A 23,724-nucleotide genomic window follows, 5' to 3' on the forward strand; every position below is an offset into this window, starting at 1 on the left:
CATTAACCAGATGAATACCTCAGCAGCGATGGTCCACCTCATGGTTCCTACGACTCCCCCCTCCAGCTCCCGACTGCCACAGTCCCCCTCTCACCATGTCACTCTACTGGTACGGGTTCGAATACGGCACACTAGTAGTACATTCTGCACTATAAAGCCACATACTGCACAGGCATTGGCTGTTGAAAATGAGCGTAAGCATTCACACTGTGGCGCGACAACGTATCTGATGATGTTTTGTTAGTGTGGCAATGTGTTCATTTCTGTCCATATTCAAATAAACCATCAATAAATACAATTGTGGAGATATTGCCATATACCATATATTAGTATATTACAACTTCTAACATTTGCATTTGATCTTTCTATGGTGCTCATGAGAAGACAGCAGTAATCTATACTGATCAACCCAGATCGCAACCCCTTTCAACTCATTAACCATGGTGTTAAGTCTCTACATGGTTTGGGTCTTTGTATGTCTCCCAGTGTGCACTGGTAAGAATGATAAGACAGACCAGGCATAAAAGAGGGTCAGTGGGGTCATGACCTTATCTGCCAGTTAGCATGTACCTGCCCTGTCTAGGCACCATCTCTGAGGCTGCTGGTCAGCTCCTCTCACATCTGTCTGGTCTGACCACACACAGCTGACCCCCGACCTCTCAGCCCCACCAGGCCATATATTTACATTTGACATTTTCGTAATTTAGCAGAGAAATTAGGGTTAAGTGCCTTGCTCAAGCACAAAGACACATTTTTCACCTAGTTGGCTCAGGGATTCGAACCAGTGACCTTTCGTTTACTGGTCCAACGCTCTTAACCACTAGACTACCAGCTGCCCCCCCCCCCCCACCCCCCATCTCCCAGCACTCCCCATCTCCCCCTGCTTCCATCCCCGACTGTCTGCCTGTCTAGTTCAGTCTCACGTCCTCTCTCTCTATCCCTGCTTTCTATCCCCCCCCTTTCTAACTGAAACAGCGTGACCTCCCTCCAGCACACTCACACACTGGCTCCCTCAACAATATTGCTTTTGAACAAGCTCCAATAAACAAACAATTACCAGAGAGGATGACTTATAAGGCTGAATTGCTTCACCATGGCGATGCGTTTCATTTCAGATTTCACAGTCCCCCGGAACAGAAGACAGGAGGCCAAACCAAACATGCTCCCTCTATCCCAGGCTCTGAGCCAGTTGTGTGTGAGAACGAACACACACACACACACTCACAAGTATGCACATACAGCCAGGCAGGCACGTACCCACTCACCAACTTCCGCACCATGGCTGTTTTGGATGGTCTTGAATTGACTCATAGACTAATGTCCCATTTTCATGTTAATGTATGGAAGTAACACATAATGACTAGAAGAGACATTCATCTCTATCTGGGGTTTACATGATCCCATAACTGCCTTGCAAATTAAATTGTTCAATCTACAGCCATATATAATCATTAGGGGGCAAGTGACCACAGTTTCAGTACACATCTAAAGTAATGGATTGATAAAGTTGTTAAGGCAGTGCCCTGGAGTAAGTAAGTAGTCCTTCACAAGCCTGCCTGACCGCAACTCGCCATAACGACTAACATAAAAAAATACACTGAGATCAATACATAGCGAGATAAAACAATTTGAGGGGGATGTAAGTGCTGGCCTCAGGGAGAAGAGTTCTAACAAAGTGCTCATGTTCACCACTCCACCATGGGGATAACACTTCAGACAGCTAGGGTCACATTGTCCTATACTGTAGATGGGGTCAAATGAAAATGGAAAAAATATGCACTTAACAGGTGCAGGACAGAGGAAACGTATCAAAAGAGAAAATAAATGGTCGCAACTCTGGCATGGTGATTTAATCAGACGCACAAAAAAGACCACGTTTCGATCCGAGTTGGATCTTCGTCACGTCATACACTATTGTGAAACACGCCTACTTCAATAACTTCTAGCGAGATGACAATTTCCTCCTGAGACAAGAGTCCTTTAGGATGCATTCCCTCAACACTGTTTCCAAGAGGTATAAACGAGGAACTAAATATAGAACCTTTTCTATAAAAATGTGTTCTGCTCACAGAGTTTATGGCTATACAAGATTTGTCAAGATACGTCAATTTGACGTCTAAAGGCGATTTTTTGGGGCGTTTTAGCTAACCCTACACTTAACCCAATTGTCCTAACCTGCTATGTTTATTCTCCTAACCTGCTTCGTAAATTATCCTAACCTGCTATGAAAAGTCAATTCTGACATAAGCTGTATCCATTCTAGTCAAAACCGCTCACAGGGTTTCCCATTTTCCCTATATAATACAGTATTGTATACAAAATGATTGAACACATTGGTCTCATCTGTTTTTAATCTATTGCAAAGTAATCTATATTACTTGACATGGATAAACAAACCAACATGTATTCACGTTTTTCCATATGTCTACTGTGTAATATGTATTGGTACGTTCATGTACTATATGTATTCAATTGACCGGATGAACATGCCTCTCGAGGTTATTTAAGTCGCCGTGTTTCACAGTGGCGTATGATGTGACGAAGATCCAACTCGGATCAATACGTTGTCTTTTTTGGGCATCTGTTACAATCACCATGGGAGCATACCAGAGTTGCGGACATTCTTTTCTCGTCAAATGAAACAGAACATGTTTCCCCCATAGTCTGTGAATACAGTATAGAACTAGGGAATGACTTTTCCCCCTTGAGCCAGACAGGTACATTAACTCAGAATACCAGTATCTCAGAAATTGCTGCAGGGAGGTGTCCAGACAAAAGTCTCACTTTTAATTTTGTTAAGTCGATTTCCGTTTTCAGGCCATCACTGGCGATAAGGCAGTCGTGAAAAACTAGAAATGCCATTTCCCATTTAATTCCTGTATCGTCTCCTCTCCTCCTGTCATCTCTGCTCTCTGCAGTAACCCTCCATTGTCCTCCTGCTGGTATTGTTCTGTGGGCTTTGTCGATATTACTGGCCCCCTGTTGCATCTGCCAGCCATGAGCCATTGTTCAGCGCCATGCCACACAAACAGAGCTCAATTAGGCAGTCCTTTCTGTAGCAACGTGATTGTTTTGGCCAGATCTCCATCGCAGCACCTGTCTCACACATGTTCAACCCATTGATGGACCCGTAACTTCACCCCTCTCAAATGATTACCATATAAATAGCACACGTCGCACATGCCTAGTTCCTAGGGAAAAAAAGGGCTCATCTCATGAATACTTAAAACGAACAGTTAGATAGAAAGATGGAAATGACACCCTCTCTTCTGTTGCGTTTGACATTCTATATCCTCAATGAGGATCTTTAATGAGAGAGGGCACGACTGGAGCATCATGCCTTACACCCCAGGTTTGTATCCCAGAAAAGAGCATTGTTGTTCAGGCTGTGGCCGGTCCATCTCTGGGTCCAACGGGTGTCCTGTGGCTGGAAGTGGAAGTCCCCAACGGCTAGTTAGTCAGTCTGTGGGTTGGATGCAGGAAGTACAGAGCGGTGATTGCATAATGAAAGCCAGGCAGTGGGCATGATCCAATCTTCTTAAAGAGGAACCATGTGGTAGTCCCTTCCTAAAACACAAATCCACCAAGGGACAAACACACATGCATATGTACAATAACACACACACACACACACACACACACACACACACACACACACACACACACACACACACACACACACACACACACACACACACACACACACACACACACACACAGATTACAAATTCACAGAAAGAGTCATGTGCACTCACACACAATACATGCTACACTGCTGAATTGCAATGTCATTATGTACCTCTATATGGGAACCTATGAGCCCTCCTCTCCTGTCAGTCACTGCTGGAACCCTTCCTCGCCAGTAGGACTGCATTTGTGACCCCTGATCCTTCAGTTTCTGCCACATGTCAAGGTGCCGTGACCAGGCCATTACCACGGAACCCTGTTGTCTGTAAGGTGGTGACATGAAACAAGTGACCTCATTAACCCAACCCATCAAAGACCCATTAATGGCCAATTCATTAGGCCCTTTCAAATGCCTCACCACCACAAACGTCTTAAAAAGGGATATTTTAGGATTCTACTTCCCCAGAGTCAGATGAACTCATGGTCGTGGAAACCATTTTTATGTCTCTGCGTGCCTTTTGAAGGAAGTTGCTAACTAGCATTACCACAATGACTGGAAGTCTATGGTAACTGTTGGCATGATACTATAGACTTCCAGTCATTGCACTAGCACTCATTAGCATTGGCTCACTAAACTCTCTAATCTCGAACTTCCTTCATACTGGATGCAGGAGTTCATCTGACTGAGGAGTAGATAAAGGGATACTTCGGAAAGTTGGCCCTTTAACAATAACAGACAGACAGGCATGTCTTCCCCTCTATTTGCCAAGAATGTCATGTTAATTCAAGGGAGCATATTTCTCTGAGTGTGTATGTGTGTGTGCGTGATGTAACAATGTGTGGCTGACACACAAGCATGTCACATGAAAAGCGAAGGGTTTTCTTGTTGTTTGCCATCACAGTGCTTTTAGACACTATAAATAAATAACTGAACCAGTGGTAGACAGTATTAAGAGATATCCATCCAACTTTTGTCACATCATAAGGTTAATTCATATGTAATAAGATCAGCTATCACCAAAGGATTTATTGTACCTACTCTTAGATGGCACCTTTTTTTCTAGAACCTAAAAGGGTTCTTCAGCTGTCCCCATAGGAGAACCCTTTGAAGAAACATTTATGGCTCCAGGTAGAACCCTTTTTGGTTCCAGCTAGAACCCTTTTTGGGTCGATGTAGAAACCTTTCCACAGGGAGGGTTCTACCTGGAACCCAAAAGTGTTCTCTTATAGGGACAGCTGAAGAACCCCTATGAAACAATTCTTTCTAAAAGTGCAATGTGGGGAGGACCATCATACGATAAAAGCACCATTGTTATTATTTACAGCACAGTTTGGTGCATTCTACATATCAGCATTAAAATGATCATTCACCTGACCACACAACAGTCTCCACCTCCTCAGAATGACATACCTTTCTGTTTGGTATACGATGGCATATCCTCGGGACAAATAATAAAGTGTGCTTGTCACAGACAGTTACGTCAGCATTGTGTGCTCCACTTTCTATTAACACCCAAGCTGTGATTATTTCATTCAGTTTCACAGTACATAAAAAAGTATACATAACAGACAAAAACAAACGAGTGCATTAGAAACCGTACTAATGTGTCTGTGTACACATCATTCTGTGGAACACAGTTTGTTTTTACCTATTATCTGAAGAGACTTCAGAAAAAGCTATAAACTATATAATTGATACCATTTATATTATCATCCATTTTGATCAACACAACTACTGCTATCTAATTCAACAGGGTCACCTCTGATGGAATACATATTATCTTGTCACTGAAATAGATACTCTTAATCTCTTCACAAACTTCATGGCTTAAGAACCACAGCTAATTAAGCAGACGAGAAAACAGGAATACATTTTAATATTGATTTTCACCGCCCCCTTTCTCCCCAGTGCATTGTGTGTGTGTGTGTGTGTGTGTGTGTGTGTGTGCGCACGAGTATGATTATGAATATTTTAAGAGCACATTTAACACGGTGAAGCCAGACTGCCTCAGAGAGGGATTTGCGCCCACTCTTCAGCTAATGACCCTGGGCGCTTCCAGCAAGCTTCTTCATATTTTAAAGAAAGTCGATAGCGCACCAGCCCAGTCAGCAGCATTAAGATTCATACAGACGCCACGGGACCTGGAAAAATTAATAACACGCGTGCCTAACAATCCTTCCTGCGATTTAGTGGAGCACTGAACCCCTCTGCTTGAAATGCAAAGTGGTAATGAATACACAGACAAGATGAATTCTGAACACGCATCCCCCTCAACGCACAAGCTCACATCCTTTACCTACACACCCTCCTTCCCCACCACCACCACTCAAAGTACACAGAGGAACAAAACAAAAAAAGTTCAGAGCCTCTTTAAGACTTGAGATACGGCGCCTCTGAACAAAAGCTTTTCACATTTCACATCTCTCCCTCTGATTAATTTTTGAAGACTTCATATTTGCAGCTGTGGGGAGGCATTGGCAGGTCCACTCGCTACAAGGTCGACCATTTTCAAGAATCAATCCTAACAGCTCTCTGGTTGTTAACGACAGACGTGAAGTGTTCACTAGTATGGAGGACTTTCTGAGGCTCCCTTGTTGAAATATGGGACAGGTCTGTCAGGAGCTGGCAGCTCACAGAATGAAGACAATAACAGCCGAGGGTGGAGTCACAGTGCACAGCTACACAGAGGAGTCTGCCCTCAGCCACAGAGAGAAGGTGAGGACACAGAACTAGAGGACAATGATGAAGATCCACTGTGGGATTAGAGAGAGGCTCTGTAGATACGGTGTGTGAAGTTTCTGGATGGAGGGACAAGTTAACTATGTCTGACTGATGTCAGATTATTACCAAGGAATCCTGGATATTGACTATACTATTCCCCTTAAAAAAGGATCCTTGAGTTAACATTTTACAGTATACAGTTATAATGCTTGATTACTTGTTAAGCATGTATGAGCCTCAAGAGAGCTTATAAACTCTGTGATGATAGAATCTTCCATGTACAGCCCCAGCCACAGCTACAGCCACAACCCCAGCCCAGGCTCAGCCACAGCCCCAGCCCCAGCCCAGCCACAGCCCCAGCCCCAGCCCCAGCCACAGTCCCAGCCCCAGCCACAGCCCCAGCAGCCACAGGCTCAGCCACAGCACTGCAGCAGAGCTGGTACTGTTACGTTCTCCCTGGGAGGCTAGACAACATATGGCACTGTCTCTCTGTGAACACACCACCCAAGCAGAGTGCCAGTCTCAGATAGAGGGGGAGAGAGAGAGGGGAGGAGGTGGGTAATGTAATGAGAGAAGAGTGAAGCGGAAGACAGACGGATGTCAAGCTTTGTGCAAAGAAACAGGATAGGGGAAATAAAAACAGTGCTCAGTGTTAAAAGAGGAGGATGTATGTTTCAAGTGATTTATTTCTCTCATGTCCACATAAACCATAAACATCAGGTATTGCAAACACATGCAATGCCTTAGACATAATAAACACAATACCTCCATTTGAATTTAGGAAGGAATTTGGCAATTATACTTCAATTGGGAACATATTGGGAAAGAGGACGTATATGGATTCGATTAAAGAATCAAAGTTGACATCTGGATGTAATATAACAGCACGTTCATATGAATTAAATATTTAACGTTTCCAAGTGCAAACCCCAAACAGAGCAAGACATTTTGTTTGGTGGCTTGCGGTGAGTCCTCATCTCTAAAAGCAGCTGCTAAATGACATATATCTCTGAAAGTTAGAGTTAGTCTGGGAGTACAATTGGGAAAAGTCCCGATTGTCAGTCCTGCTCCATTGTTTCCATTTCCTTGGAAGGATGTTGAAAGGGAAAGAATGGAATCTATAAGTCATTAGTGGGAAACCATCAGCCGGTCCATTGCTCTATGAAGTTTATAATAAAGCCAGTGGAGCAAGCCCCTCGGTGTCTGATTGGTTGAGGATACCTGCTGGAGGAACCTTCACTAGTTATCACACTACTGTTTCTACCTGGTGCCTAACTGTACAGTCACTATATGGTCACTGTGTGACCTGGAGGAAGCAGCTCCCACAAGGGTATCATTTTAGCCCTGGCCTGGCCTGGCCTGGGTCACTTTGTTCATTTTATTTCACCTTTATTTAACCAGGCAAGCCAGTTGAGAACAAGTTCTCATTTACAACTGCAACCTGGCCAAGATAAAGCAAAGCAGTGCGACACAAACAACAACACAGAGTTACACATGGAATAAACAAGCGTACAGTCAATAACACAATAGAAAAAAAGAATGTCTATATACAGTGTGTGCAAATGGCGTGAGGAGGTAAGCAATAAATAGGCCATAGTAGGGAAGTAATTACAATATAGCAGATTAACACTGGAGTGATAAATGAGCAGATGATGATGTGCAAATAGAGATACTGGTGTGCAAAAGAGCAGAAAGCTGTTGGCCCGGGTTTGGGATAGCCAGGAGGAGTTAGAGCTACAGGATGCAAATTTCTGTTTGAAAAAGCTAGCCTTTGCTTTCCTGACTGACTGTGTGTATTGGTTCCTGACTTCCCTGAACAGTTGCATATTGCGGGGACTATTCGATGCTATTGCAGTCCGCCACAGGATGTTTTTGTGCTGGTCAAGGGCAGTCAGGTCTGGAGTGAACCAAGGGCTATAGCTGTTCTTAGTTCTAATTTTTTGAAAGGGGCATGCTTATTTAAGATGGTGAGGAAATTACTTATAAAGAATGACCAGGCATCTTCTACTGACGAAATGAGGTCAATATCCATCCAGGATACCCTGGCCAGGTCGATTAGAAAGGCCTGCTCACAGAAGTGATTTAGGGAGCGTTTGACAGTGATGAGGGGTGGTCATTTGATCGCGGACCCATAGCGGATGCAGGCAATGAGGCAGTGATTGCTGAGATCCTGGTTGAAAACAGCAGAGGTGTATTTGGAGGGCAAGTTGGTCAGGATAATATCTATGAGGGTGCCCATGTTTATGGATTTAGGGTTGTACCTGGTGGATTCCTTAATGATTTGTGTGAGATTGAGGTCATCTAGCTTAGATTGTAGGACTGCCGGGGTGTTAAGCATATCCCAGTTTAGGTCACCTAACAGAACGAACTCTGAAGATAGATGGGGGGCAATCAATTCATATATGGTGTCCAGGGCACAGCTGGGAGCTGATGGGGGTCTATAACAGGCGACAACAGTGAGAGACTTATTTCTGGAGAGATTCATTTTAAAAATGAGAAGCTCTAACTGTTTGGGCATAGACCTGGAAAGTATGACAGAACTTTGCAAGCTATGTCTGCAGTAGATTGCAACTCCTCCCCCTTTGGCAGTTCTATCTTTTTGGAAAATGTAGTAGGTGGGGATGGAAATCTCAGAATTGTTGGTGGCCTTCCTAAGCCAGGATTCAGACACAGCAAGGACATCAGAGTAGGCGGAGTGTGCTATTGCAGTGAGTAAAACAAACTTAGGGAGGAGGCTTCTGATGTTAACATGCATGAAACCAAGGCTTTTTCCAAATACAGAAGTCAACAAATGGGAGTGCCTGGGGACACGCAGGGCTTGGGTTAAACTCCACATCACCCGAGAGACTAAGGAGGAGTAGGATGAGGGTACGGCTAAAGGCTATCAAAACTGGTCGTCTAGTGCGTTGGGGACAGAGAATTAAAGGAGCAGATTTCTGGGTGTGGTAGAAGAGATTCAGGGCATAATGTGCAGACAGGGGTATGGCCAACAAAAATTCTGAGATCTCCATACCCAACTACAACATATTCCGTCAAGATAGAAATGACAAAGGGGGAGGAGTTGCAAGCTACTGCAGGTGCGGGTACAGTGGAGGTAAGCCCAGGCACTGAGTGATGATAAGAGAGGTTGCATCTCTGGACGTGCTGGTTATACTGGGTGAGGTCACTGCATGTGTGGGGGGTGGGACAAAGGAGGAATCTGAGGCATGTAGAGTGGGACTAGGGGCTCCACTGTAAACTAAAACAATGATAACTATCCTAAACAACAGTATACAAGGCATATTGACATTTGAGAGAGACATAAAGCGAGGCATAAAGCAATCACAGGTGTTGATTGGGAGAGCTAGCTAAGACAACAACGGGTAAGACAACAGCAGCTAATCAGCTAAGACAACAACAACAGGTAAAATGGCGATGAATGGGCAGAGAGAGTTAACTACACACAGGGCCTGAGTTCGGGGCTAGGGCCGACAGATAAACAAAAAAAATTATGTTAATGAACAGGCAGCTATGTAGCCAAGTGATCATAGGGTCCAGTGAACAGCAATAGATGGAACAGAGAAGCCGTGGGGTAGTCGTTACTACGCTAGCACGCGGGAGACAAAGCGTTTAAAGTTAGCAGGCCGGGGTAAGTAGAAGCGTCTGCTCCGACTTCCGGCAACGGCCAGTTGAGGGCACAGCGGATGGAATTACGTCTGCGGACCAGTCGTGGTGTCGACAAAGGGTCTGGGCCAGATGGCGAAATAGGTATTGTAGTTGTAGTAATTTCATTTGCTAGCCAGGAGATGCGCCTGGCTCGCGGCTAACTGGTGCTAGCTTCGGGGCAGGGGCGTTAGCCACTATAGCCACTCGGTAGCAGCAATGATCCGCTGCAATGGTCCAGAGCTTACGGCAAGTACTTTGATTGAGTTCAAGCTCATATACAGTAAATAGGTAGTAGGCTAAAGAGCCATTAATCCCCCATGCAGACGGAGCAGCTCTCCAAGGCCATCAGCAGCTCACATAAGCAGCTCATCACCAGCCTGGTGCTCCATATGTGCCTCACACACCAAGGTCCCAGTGGGCCTCAGCCCTGTGCAATGATACTGTCTGCATGCCTGTCTGCCAACAAAGGGTATTTTTAAAGGCTCTAGTGCCACGGCCCTGGCTAGTGAGCTGCATGGCTAGTCTGCCAACCCCATGGTTGTTTTTTGGCCAGCTCAGTACTGGAGGGTGGGGAGACAGGGGGGAGTCAGAGGTCAGACACTGAGCAGCTGGGCCAATGACAATGCACACATTATAGCCAATACTAGATTGGCAAAACACACACACATAAACACATACTGTACAAACAAAGACACATATACACCACCACCACACGCCATAACCTCATTTTAGCTGTTGCCACACAAAAGAGTACCCCTCAGGAGGAGTTTTTTTTCTTCCAAATCCACCTCCAGAGTGAGTGTGATTCTTGGGGGCCAGCATTGATGACATATGCTGTGGGAAGATGGGCAGACATGAGATGGGTCCAGTGTCATATCTGCAGTGTGTGTTTCAGAGTCCCGAGTGGTGATGATCGCTTATCCCCCTGCCACAGCACATATGTCAGGGATGCGGAACAGTTGGACGTGGCCGAGGGCTAAACTGGGTCAGAGTGACACAGATGGAGCCAAACTCCCAGTGGGTCACTATCAGCAGAACACGAAAAATAACAGCCTTTGAATCTTGACAGAAATTATCTGTTCGGCTACAAAATATTATTCACTGTAAAAATCCAGAATGAAACAAGCACTTGAAATCCAAATAAGGTCACCTATCTTGCTAGGAGCGAACCCCAGGCTCCAAAATCATGTGGATGTCTGGATCTCTTCAATTTAATAGAAGATGTGCTTTTGTCAAAATCCTCTACCTGATGTCAGATCTCAAATACGTGGTTAATGCAAAATCCTGAAGGAAAAAAAAAGTTGTTTTGCACTATATTTGAGACTCTAGAGGTTTCTTTTCATGTTACTTTGAAAGAACACGACAGAGTTATCCTGAGAAGAGACACTGTATTTCCTTACAACTGGTGTGAGTACTCTGTAATCACTGTAGGAGATGGAAGTGCTGACGTTTTGGAAAAGGGTACAGTAGTAAAGCTCAGGGAATTGCCCCAGAAAGCTAGCATGTGGGCCTTTCATAGTAGACATTTTAATTAACGGTTCAGCATAAACCAAACATGTTTTTGCACAGATGGGGAGCATTAGGCATCAGTGAGGTCCCAGTCAAGTTCCAAAGAGTGTATGGAGCACAGCTATCCAGTCATAGCAAAGAATGTGATACAATTCCTCTCCAGACAGCTCTGCCGGGAAGATAAACACTGTGTTAACCAAAGAGAGTGTCTCTTGTTCTGTTATTTATTTCCTTTCGGAGTTGAAAATATTTCTAAGAGCTTTTCTAACAAATGACCTCGGTGCCTCCGCATCGATCATTTTGAAGACTCAAAAGAGAGTGGAAAGGTCATCCATTCATTCGTAATCATTCCTTAGCAAAAGATTGAATGCATTTTGTTCGCTTTGTACAGCAAAATCCTCAGCTGGCTTTTGAAAGCATCAACAACTTCTCCCAACAAGAAAAGAAGCAGTTTCTCCGTCTTTCGCCTAGAATAAACCATCGCCCAAGGAAACATATCCCAGTACGCTTGGGTACAGCCCAAACGCAGTGGTCCCGGCCGTGGTGGTTAGTATGTGGGTGGTGTGAGATAGTCATATGCTTACAGTGCTACATCTCTTGGATGTAAGTCAAGTTTGCAGCTGCAGCACGGAATAATTCATCACCCCCTCCACGGCCGGGAGGATCCACAGGTAGTTGATGAAGTGGCAGTGCCAAGCGTCCCAACTGGCGAAGACAAAGCGCAGCTGCTGAGAGTCAACGCGGCCAGATGCCACTGCCGACGTACCATGTGTTCCAAGTGGGGCAAGAGGGGGAGAGTAGAGGCGCTTGCCAAGATCATTCTCACATGGTGCCAACCTGACACATGTTCTGGCACTCCCGAAGGTTTCTTCTCCCAGCTCGCTCCTCTCCTTCCCTCAGATATGGGGGGGGGGGGGGGGGGGGTCCTCTCTCGCTCTCACGCTCTCTCTCCTGTCTGAAGTCTTATATGCCTGTCCTGTGCCAACCGAAAGGGGAGTTGTCGCCCGCTGCCGGCCAAGTTGCTCGCCCGCTCCGGAGCTCCGTCAAAACGGCAGGCGCTGGCTGGCATCCTGAGAGGAGAGCGGAGTGCCAAGAGTCTGTTCCCTAGGTCGCCATGCCCCCCATTGTATCCATCCCAGTATGTCTCTCCAGAGCAGCTCCATATATAGTGCTGAGTGGCTGGAATTCCAGATCTGCCTTATGCTATGTGTCAGCAACATGGCTGACCTCGACAGCCGCAAATAAGCCGTTTTAATCCAAACAAACATGGTATTTGTGACCAAAGTACAAACGTAGAAAACAAAAATATGTATCCACATTCGACAGTTTAGGTTGTATCAGTATAGCGGTGTCATCTGTATGAATAATTACTGAGACAATATTGTGATAAAGGGATGCTCTATGAAGATGATACAGCTGCTGGTGGCATCTTCTCGACTGGCGTTTCCTCTGCGAATGGAATGGCTCTCCCTTTGACGATACTACTTCTGAAACTGGAGGGGAGTTTTTCTGAGACAAAGCCTCCAGTTTCATAGGAACATGCCATCCTCGTTTGCAATGTAGGGGTTCAGGGAAGTGAAAACTTTTTGAATGAGTGCCATGTCTGAACAATTCTTATCTGAGGCCCGCGACTGCCAGCTGGTGGCTGAATGTGCCCGGCTCTGTGAGATGATGCCAAGCTAGTTGGCACGCTGGAGAAGTGGCATAGAGTGATCTAATGCCAAAACAACTCTGTGTGGTGCATATCCCACTTTCTCTCTTCCATCTCCCTCGTGCCCCATGTCTCAGTTTGAATTGACACGTGTTCACAAAAGAAGTCTTAGTGAGATTCTCAACAACAGATGCCACCAGGTTGAGGCAAGAGGAGGTGGAAAGAGATTCAAGTTTGCAAACTCCACATATTGAGATTTGTCACAGTTTACATTAATGAATGGGTTACTCACAGTCATAGAGGTTATATTAAGAGGTCAGTGAAGTCTTCTACCACTTGATTCCTCACCACTCTTGATCCAGGAAAAATAATAATAATAATAGAATTACCATATTGCATAAACATAACTCAATTAAATGTACAACAATCTAGCAAGAGGTTATTGACTCTTTTGTGTTCAAGTGGAGTAGCATCTCCTCCTCCTCCACATCGTTTCCTGGAAAGTATAGCCTAACATCATAATATAGCACAGATACATCTGTGTTTTAAAGTAGTCAAGCATTGCTGTATGAAAATGACTTGTTTGTACTATTATTTATATATCCTGCAAATTTAACAAAACTCACTCACCTGGATTTTCAGTCTCAGATTTCTTTGTTCCGTGTTTCACAACCAGAACTCTAAACTCTAGCTCCAGTTTCCATTCGGGAATTTTATTCTGACGCACCGTCACAAGAATGATCGGTGTTTGGGTAAGGTGAATATTTACATTAGCAGTAAGTTTGCATTACCAGGTTAGCAAACATTGCCCTCTTTGAGAAAACGGATATCGTTTAAGCATACTAACATCGCATGTTAGAATGTAAAACACAGTCGGGGTTTCTCGCTAAAATTAGTCTTCACCAGCCACCGGCATGAACTGGCTAGCTGTTATGTATGAGCATATTCATTGATTGGTGTTACGTTAGTTAGCCAGTTAGCTGCACCATTACCCTCAAGTCCAAAGACCAAAGATCAAGTCAGGTGACAGACTGTTTAATAAAGTTGCAGAGCTACCTCACTGTATCTGTAAAAGCTTGACTATACCAAAGTGACTTGAAGCAAAAACCAACACTGCGCACACGCCACAAACTGATTACATTCTGTGCCACTGCCTGTCCCTGAATGATTTATCCTTTCAAAATAAACAGTGTGGCATAGCAAAATATTTGCTAGCAGTCTAGCCTGCACAGTATTCATAGAGGTGTCACTGCAGATAAAGGCTAACTGCAAGCCTGTCAGAAATACAGTCGTATCACTATAGCAGGGATGGCGCCTATTCTTATCATAACAATTTCACTTAGCCTATGTTAATTATGAATCTATCAAAATTAACAGGTACTTCAATGTGACCATTGTGTGGCTTGACATCATGAGGATAACATTGGTAGCTTTGAGCAGCATAGTCTCCCATCATGTTGCCAGGGGCAGTACGTCACTTGGTCCCTCTGTGGCTCTCTGCTTTGACTGCTGGCTGGTTACAGTGTGATGCATGGCCAGGGAGATGGCTGCTGGGACAGGTCTTGAGGAGAGCATACACCTCCACAAGAGCAAGGCAAGCAGGGGACAGCAGGGGACAGTGCCCCTGTGTTTTCCAGAGCCCGAGTGTACGGGGACAAGCTGGCCATGGTGGACGACAGTGGGAGCCACAGCTACAGGGTGTTGTATGGCAGTAGTAGGGGCCTGGCTGGGCGTATCAAGGCAGTTCTGGACTGTCCCTCTGGGGACCTGCAGGGAAAGCGCATCTCCTTCCTGTGTGCCAACGATGCCTTGTACACGGTAGCCCAGTGGGCGTCCATCTGCCCCCACCTACAGCCTCAGCTGTCTTCTGGAAGCCCCAGAGACCCAGCCTGAGCCTGGCATTACAGACTGGGCCCAGCGTCCTGCCATGATCATTTACACCAGCGGCACCACAGGCAGGCCCAAAGGGGTTCTCCATACTCACAGCAACATCCAGGCCATGGTAAATAGATTATTCAGTTGTTATATGCATGAATTGTGAGCATAAGATGAATACTGGTGTTATTCTGTACACTGCTATTTATCATAATGATGTTCTGAGGCATGTTGAATATTTGATCAGTCTGAAGGTTGGACTGAATTTTAAAAGCTAAACTTCAGCTTTTTTTCATTACTGATACTAACCAGGTTTCCATCCAACCCTTTTAGAGTAAAGTACATATCGGATAATAAAATGTCATGACAGTCCTGATGGAAACAGAATTTTGTTTTGGTAAAGGTGTCATAAAATGAATTATGCAAGAAATGTAGGTGGAAACGCTTTTATGAGCAAATGCTGATATAAATAATCATCATATCAAAGTAAACTTGGAGTCACGTGATGACATGTTGTGTGGTCAGGAAAGCATGCAGTTTATTAGGCTACAGATGAAATAAATGATGCAGAACTTCAAAGGGTGTTGAAAGTGCACGGTGATGAGCTTGATGCTCCTTTCCAATAAATATCGAGGATCTTATTCTGGTGACATGATCATCGATGCTTGGCTGCCGTTTGACAAATCAAAATAAATCTCTCTTTTTTTCCATAATAATCTCATCGTGTAGGCAACATTTTTTTACGACGACTGTTAGTAGAGTTGAAAATGCGATGGAAACCCATTTAACTAAATCTTTTTATTTGGTACATGGGAATTTAACTGCAAAAAATATTTTTATATGCACTATGTCATCACACATAGCCTTTTACCTGCAACAAGTCAATTAGATGGAAACACAACTCATATTGTTTTTTTATAAGGATTTTATAATACTCACATGAAAATCTGTCGCCAATTGAATGGAAACATAGTTCTTTTTTTATTTCCTGCTGTCGGTACTGTGAACTTCAGAAGTATTTTTCTCTTGAGGTATTAATAGAGGTTCTATTGAGACAGTTTTCTGTAGCCCAGTGGTAGTATGTAAGGGTGGGTTGTCGGGGGTTACACATGCGACAGACAAGAGTGTCGTTTTGCTTTTGTTCCACGTGAGCTTTCTGAATAATCGGCCAAATGATTTCATTACATGGGGCACTTCAGGCTATGTAGGATTTTTTGGGGGTACATTTTCAACCACAATTGACCTGCATGTCCAATAGAGTAGAAAATTAGATCACCCTCAATTAAGGAGATTCATTTGTAAATGACAAGCCCAGGGAGGGAGGTCAGTGAGGGAACACGGAAGAGATGGTTCCTGGAAGGTTGAGGGCTTGGGGACACTATCCATTCCCTCTGCTCCTTCCAGCTGTCTGGCCCTGCTGACTAAAGACAGGGGTTTACTCTCTTCTTGCACGGTGGTTACATTAAGTATGTTTGATAATGAGTGGCAGAACGGAACCTTCAGGCAGGACCACCATGAAAGCTTTTGAGTGTGCTACCCATCATTATATAGAAAGGAAATGTCCAAAGAACTGGTAGGAACACATTGTATGACCAAATAGCTCAGTGGATCTCTCATGGCCTGTCTCCCCCTCTCCCAGGTTCAGGTTCTAGTGGCAGAGTGGGGCTGGTCCAGAGATGATGTCATCCTTCACACCTTTCCCCTGCACCACGTCCACGGCATCGTCAACAAGCTGCTCTGACCTCTCTGGGTGGGTGCCACCACCGTCATGCTGCCTACCTTCCAGCCTCAGAAGGTACATTACAACTATAGTACACTACTTCTGCTACTACTTGTAACATGCTGTTTCAGTTGACTCCCTCATGTCCTGTCTGTGTGCTGTCAGGTATTCTACTGCTGTCTGCCTTGTGTGTGTTAGCAGTAAGTAGCAGTAAGTAGTGCTCTGTAAGGGACTTCAGTGGAGGCTGTCTGTCCTCCTCTTGCGGGGATCCACTCCACAGACCTGAACAATGGAGACACACCGGGGCGGGAGGCTGGTGGGGAGTAGAAGGGGGCTGCTGTTCAACCTTATCGGCTAGTTGTCAGCCATCGGCGCTAATTGTGGCAGTGTTGCCGTGCTGAAAGCACTGGGCCGGGGATGTCAATAACAGAGCCTGGAGCTGAGCTGACACGGACAGGTCCATGATGCCCCCCGCCTCATCCCGCCGGGCCGCTTCGGGTCATGGGTGTTGGCAGCAAGGCAGGCAGTGCTCCAGGTTGGCAGTCAGTGCTCCCCCCCAGACTGTCATGCTAAGCGTTTGGAGCTGGGTGATGGATTGCCCAGTGTGGCTTTGTATCTGACCACGCCAACTCACAGCACAGGCTTTAGAGCCAGATCAATAGATGAGGTGACATTGAAGGATGATAGTGCTTGTTTGGAGAGGTGGTGGTGGAGTAGGTAAGGGGGGTGGTGTCAGAGGGGTTTTAAGGTCTAGGAGAACTTAATGGGAGTCAAGGGTATGATTGACAGGTAAGGGCTGTAGAGGACAACCAATAAAGAGGAGGTTTACTGTAGTATCAGAGCATTTCACTTTCTTTATACCTAACCTGACCTTGTGTACCAAACAGACAGCATACGCTTTACTCTCACCCCTGAGGATGCCTTGCAGATTTTTTTTTCATTTTCTTGAAGTCATAATGAGAAATAAATCGATATACTGTAATATATTAATATAGCTCTAGGCTATTTCTGAGTGACTGTATAATAGACCGGTTGGAAATTGTACTGAGAGTACACTATATATACAAAAGTTTGTAGACACCCCTTCAAATTGTATAAAATCGAGCACACATCCATGCAAGAGCAACAACGGCTCAGCCGTGAAGTGGTAGGCCACACAAGCTCACAGAACAGAACCACTGAAGCATGTAGTGCGTTAAAATCATCTGTCCTTTGCTTCAACACTCACTACAGAGTTCCAAACTGCCTCTGGACGCAACATCTGCACAAGAAATGTTAGTATAGACCTTCATTAAATGGGTTTCCATGGCCGAGCAGCTGCACACAAGCCTAAGATCACCATGCGCAATGCCAAGTGTCAGCTGGAAAGGTGTAAAGCTCGCCACCATTGGACTCTGGAGCAGTGGAAATGCATTCTCTGCAGTGATGAATTCCGCTTCACCATCTGGCAGTACGACAGACGAATCTGGGTTTGGCGGATGCCAGGAGAACGCTACCTTCCCAAACGCATAGTGCCAAATGTAAAGTTGGATGGAGGTAGTACATTATAATGGTCTGGGACTGTTTTTCATGATTCGAGCTATGCCCCTTAGTTCCAGTGAAGAGAAATCTTAATGCTACAGCATACAATGACATTCTAGATAGTTCTGTGCTTCCAACTTTGTGGCAATAGTTTGGGGAAGGCCCTTTACTGTTTCAGCATGACAATACCCTCTTGCAGAAAGCGAGATCTATACAGAAATGGTTTGTCGAGAATGGTGTGTAAGAACTTTACTGGCCTGCACAGCCCTGACCTTAACCCCATCGAACACCTTTGGGAGGAATTGGAATGCTGATTACAAGCCAGGCCTAATCGCCCAACATCAGTGCCCGACCAAACTAATGCTCTTGTGACTGAATGGAAGAAGTTCCAGCAGCAATGTTCCAACATCTAGTGGAAAGCCTTCCCAGAAGAGTGGAGGCTGTTATAGCAGGAAAGGGGGGACCAACTCCATATTAATGCCCATGATTTTGGAGTGAGATTTTCGACAAGCAGGTATCCACATACTTTTGGTCATGTAGTGTATGATGATTATTTTGAAAAATAAATGTATTATTGCCTCTAATGGACATACCTGTGGTTGGAATCCTCCAGTGAACTAGATGAATGATATCCAGTACAGAAAAGGAGACAGAAGGGAGGATTGACATGGAAATTGAGTGCTGACTGACTCTAGGTAGTGTGTGTTTGTGTGTGCAGGGTTTTTTCTGGATAATAATGGGGCTTAGGTGGTGGGTATTGCTGGGGCGTGGTCACTGATCGGAAATTTTAGAGGCCCACATGTAGGCCGCAGTGACAAAATGTATCTGTTTTAAAGCAAAATTTCTGAAATTCTACACGTTTTGCCATGAGGCTGAGAATTATTTTAGCATTTTTAAAGCACATTTCCAGCAATTCTACACATCTTGGCTTGGGGCTGAGAGAAAAGTTGTATTTTTAAAGCTAATTTACAGAAATTCTACACATTTTGCCATGGCTTATGCTATCATTGGGGGCCCCATGCCATGACAAAAACACTCTTGAATGCGTAATTGCATAAAATGTTTGATTCTGTCCAGCTTTTATTTTGGTGATTGTTAGTTCTCAAAGATGATCTTATTTAAAAATATATATGCCCATTATATTTTCTACATTTTTTATATTTGGTTTTAGTTATAGAATAATAGTAGAGAGAATGATTTATTTCAGCTTTTATTTCTTTCATCACATTCCCCGTGGGTCAGAAGTTTACATACACTCAATTAGTATTTGCAAGCATTGCCTTTTATATTGTTTAACTTGGGTCAAATGTTTTGGGTAGCCTTCCACAAGCTTCCCACAATAAGTTGGGTGAATTTTGGCCCATTCCTCCTGACAGAGCTGGTGTGACTGAAACAGGTTTGTAGGCCTCCTTGCTTGCACATACTTTTTCAGTTCTGCCCACACATTTTCTTTAGGATTGAGGTCAGGGCTTGGTGATGGCCACTCCAATACCTTGACTTTGTTGTCCTTAAGCCATTTTTCCACAACTTTGGAAGTATGCTTGGGGTCATTGTCCATTTGGAAGACCCATTTGCGACCAAGCTTTAACTTCCTGATTGATGTCTTGAGATGTTGCTTCAATATATCCACCAAATTTTCCCCCCTCATGATGCCATCTATTTTGTGAAGTGCACCAGTCCCTCCTGCAGCAAAACACCCCCACAACATGATGCTGCCACCCCCGTGCTTCACGGTTGGGATGGTGTTCTTCGGCTTGCAAGCCTCCCCCTTTTTCCTCCAAACATAACGATGGTCATTATGGCCAATCTGTTCTATTTAAAGTACGATCTTTGTCCCCATGTGCAGTGGTAAACTGTAGTCTGTCTTTTTTATGGAGGTTTTAGAGCAGTCGCTTGTTCCTTGCTGAGCGGCTTTTCATGTTATGTTGATATAGGACTCGTTTTACTGTGGATATAGATACTTTTGTACCTGTTTCGTCCAGCATCTTCACAAGGTCCTTTGCTGTTGTTCTGGGATTGATTTGCACTACTCACACTAAAGTATGTTCATCTCTAGGAGACAGAACACGTCTCCTTCCTGAGTGGTATAACGGCTGCGGGGTCCCATGGTGTTTATACTTGCGTACTATTGTTTGTACAGATGAACGTGGTACCTTCAGGCGTTTGGAAATTGCTCCCAAGGATGAACCAGACTTGTGGAGGTCTAAAACATTTTTTCTGAGGTCTTGGTTGATTTCTTTTGATTTTCCCACGATGTCAAGCAAAGAGGCACTGAGTTTGAAGGTAGGCATTGAAATACATCCACAGGTACACCTCCAAGTGACTCAAATTATGTCAATTAGCCTATCAGAAGCTTTTACAGCTATGACATAATTTTCTGGAATTTTCCAAGATGTTTAATGGCATAGTCAACTTAGTGTACCAGTATGTAAAATTCTGACCCACTGGAATTGTGATACAGTGAATTATAAGTGAAATCTGTCTGTAAACAATTTTGGGAAAAATTACTTGTGTCATGCACAAAGTAGATGTCCTAACCGACTTGCCAAAACTATAGTTTGTTTACAAGACATTTGTGGAGTGGTTGAAAAATTAGTTTTAATGACTCCAACCTAAGTGTATGTAAACTTCCCACTTCCAACTGTACATTATTATTTCATTCAATGTAATATTGGTTCAACCTTAATATATAATGAGCGTCACCAACAGGGGGAACATATTAGGTGTAAGTTAATAAGCTGTAAAAAAAAAAAACAATTTATAAGACTTGTTCATAAAGGAAAAAGTGTTCATAAGAAGGGCCTGAGATCAAAGTCAATATTCAGACCACTAGGGGTCAATGTTTTTAGATCGGATATCCAGTAAGCCTCCCTTTGTAGTAGTAGGATCTCGATGTTACCTCCTCTCCTTGGTAGAACAACATGATCAATGCCTGTGTATTTGAGGGAGGAGATGGGATGGTTAGCTTCAACAAAGTGAGCTGCTACTGGATAGTCAATGTTCTTACACGTGATTGAGCTGCGGTGTTCAGCTATGCGTTGTTTTACCTTATCATAAGTAGACATAATTGCAATTGATTAAATCATTCCAATATAAATACAAGTTAAAAAATGTGTTATGAATTGAACTGTAATTAAATGAGTTGACTCTTCACATGGGATGATTTCACTGAACAACAAAAGAAAGGGAATATTGAATGATCCCCAATGATCTATCGCATCTCCCAAAAATGTTTTCAACATACATCTGTAAAATGATAGTCTAGAAGCTAAAGCTTTGGTTGTCTTCCTCTCAGGCTTCCACGTATTCTCCCTGAACCTTCTCAATGTCCACGTCTTGAACATCAGACTCTGAGGCCTCATCTTCACGGTCACTTTCCAAACTTGTTGAGGATGGCTCGTTGTCAGGCTCAAAAAGCCTCAAATTTGCCCGGATGGCCACCAATTTTTCAACTCTTGTATTGGTCAGCCTGTTGCATGCTTTGGTGTGTGTGTGTTCCCAAACAAGGACCAGTTGCGCTCTGAGGCGGCTGATGTTGGTGGGATGTGGCGGATGATGGAGGCATCAGGGGAAAGAGCCTCAGATCCACAAAGTCCCCTCCACCAGGTGGCTGATGAGATATGTTGCATGACTGCCATATTGTATTTTTATCCCAAAGCCCTTGCTTGGAAGTGTACTTCGCCAGACTGCCCAGAACCTTGCCCTCATTCAGGCCAAGGTGGGGAGACACGGTAGTGATGACATCATTGGCCTTGTTGATCTCTGCACCAGACAGGATGCTCTTGCCAGCATACTTGGGGTCCAACATGTACGCTGCGGCGTATATGAGCTTCAGACAGAAGTCTTCACGCTTTTTGATGTATTTCAGAACTGCAGTTTCCTTTGCTTGGAGCAACAGTGACGTGGGCAGGGCAGTACGGATTTATTTTACATCTGCAAGCAGAGTCTGAACATCAGACAGGATGGAATTGTCTCCCTCAATCCGTGCAATGGCTACTGCTATAGGTTTCAGGAGTTTCAGGCTGCTTACCACTCTCTCCCAAAATACATAATCCAGGAGGACCCTCTTGATGGGGCTGTCTATATCGGCAGACTGTGATATGGCCATTTCTTGGAGAGACTCCTTCCCTTCCAAGAGACTGTCACACATGATGACAACACCACCCAACAGGTGTTGCTGGGCAGCTTCAATGTGGTGCTCTTATTCTTCTCACTTTGCTTGGTGAAGTAGATTACTACTACTACTTGATGACCCTTCACATACCTAACCATTTCCTTGGCTCTCTTGTAGAGTGTATCCATTGTTTTCAGTGCTATGATGTCCTTGAGGAGCAGATTCAATGCATGAGCAGCACAGCCAATGGGTGTGATGTGAGGGTAGGACTCCTCCACTTTAGACCAAGCAGCCTTCATGTTCGCAGCATTGTCTATCACCAGTGCAAATACCTTCTGTGGTCCAAGGTCATTGATGACTGCCTTCAGCTCATCTGCAATGTAGAGACCTGTGTTTCTGTTGTCCCTAGTGTCTGTGCTCTTGTGGAATACTGGTTGAGGGGTGGAGATTATGTAGTTAATTATTCCTTGCCCACGAACATTCGACCACCCATCAGAGATGATTGCAATACAGTCCGCTTTCTCTATGATTTGCTTGACCTTCACTTGAACTCTGTTGAACTCTGCATCCAGCAAATGAGTAGATAAAGCATGTCTGGTTGGAGGAGTGTATGCTGGGCGAAGAACATTCAGAAATCTCTTCCAATACACATTGCCTGTGAGCATCAGAGGTGAACCAGTTGTTAAAATTGTATAAACTGCCTTCATTTTGCTGGACCCCAGGAAGAGTGCTTTAGCAGCAGCTAATGGGGATCCATAATAAATGAAAATACACAGCTCGAGCAAGACATTCATCAGCATTTCTCTGACTATGTTCCTCCATTGAGTCAAAAAAACTTCTGATTCCAGGAGGACCATGAGCTGTTGCTATCGAGTCTGATATGTTTGTCAAAAGAGAGATCAGGGTCCAGATTAACACCGAGGTCCTTTACAGTTTTATTTGATATTACTGTACAACCATCAAGATTAATTGTCAGATCCAACAGAAGAACTCTTTGTTTCTTGGAACCTAAAACAAGCATCTCTGTTTTGTCCGAGTTTAAAAGTAAACATTTGCCGCCATCCACGTCCTTATGTCTGAAACACAGGCTTTTTTTTAGGGAGGGCAATTTTGGGGCTTCACCATGTTTCATCGAAATGTACAGCTGTGTATTGTCCGCATAGCAGTGAAAGTTAACTTTTTGTTTCCAAATGACATCACCAAGAGGTAAAATATATAGTGAAAACAATAGAGGTCCTAAAACGGAACCTTGAGGAACACCAAAATTTACAGTTGATTTGTCATAGGACAAACCATCCACAGAGACAAACTGATATCTTTCCGACAGATAAGATCTAAAC

At 44.3% G+C, this 23,724-nt stretch overlaps 1 long non-coding RNA gene and 1 pseudogene across 1 annotated transcript; one reads left to right on the plus strand and one right to left on the minus strand.

Annotated features, from left to right (window-relative positions):
* Positions 1 to 1,320: 1,320 nt before the first annotated feature.
* Positions 1,321 to 13,889, minus strand: LOC116358574 (uncharacterized). Its single transcript, XR_004206325.1, has 4 exons — positions 13,785 to 13,889; positions 13,447 to 13,506; positions 3,800 to 3,950; positions 1,321 to 3,567 (listed from the first exon to the last, which is right to left on the minus strand). It is a non-coding gene; the product is annotated as an uncharacterized LOC116358574 (long non-coding RNA).
* A 382-nt stretch (positions 13,890 to 14,271) lies between these two features.
* LOC109874419 (malonate--CoA ligase ACSF3, mitochondrial-like) overlaps positions 14,272 to 23,724 on the plus strand; it is a 39,915-nt pseudogene continuing 30,462 nt past the window's right edge.

The sequence above is a fragment of the Oncorhynchus kisutch genome, linkage group LG3 (assembly GCF_002021735.2).
Source record: "Oncorhynchus kisutch isolate 150728-3 linkage group LG3, Okis_V2, whole genome shotgun sequence".
NCBI classification, from domain to species: domain Eukaryota; kingdom Metazoa; phylum Chordata; class Actinopteri; order Salmoniformes; family Salmonidae; genus Oncorhynchus; species Oncorhynchus kisutch.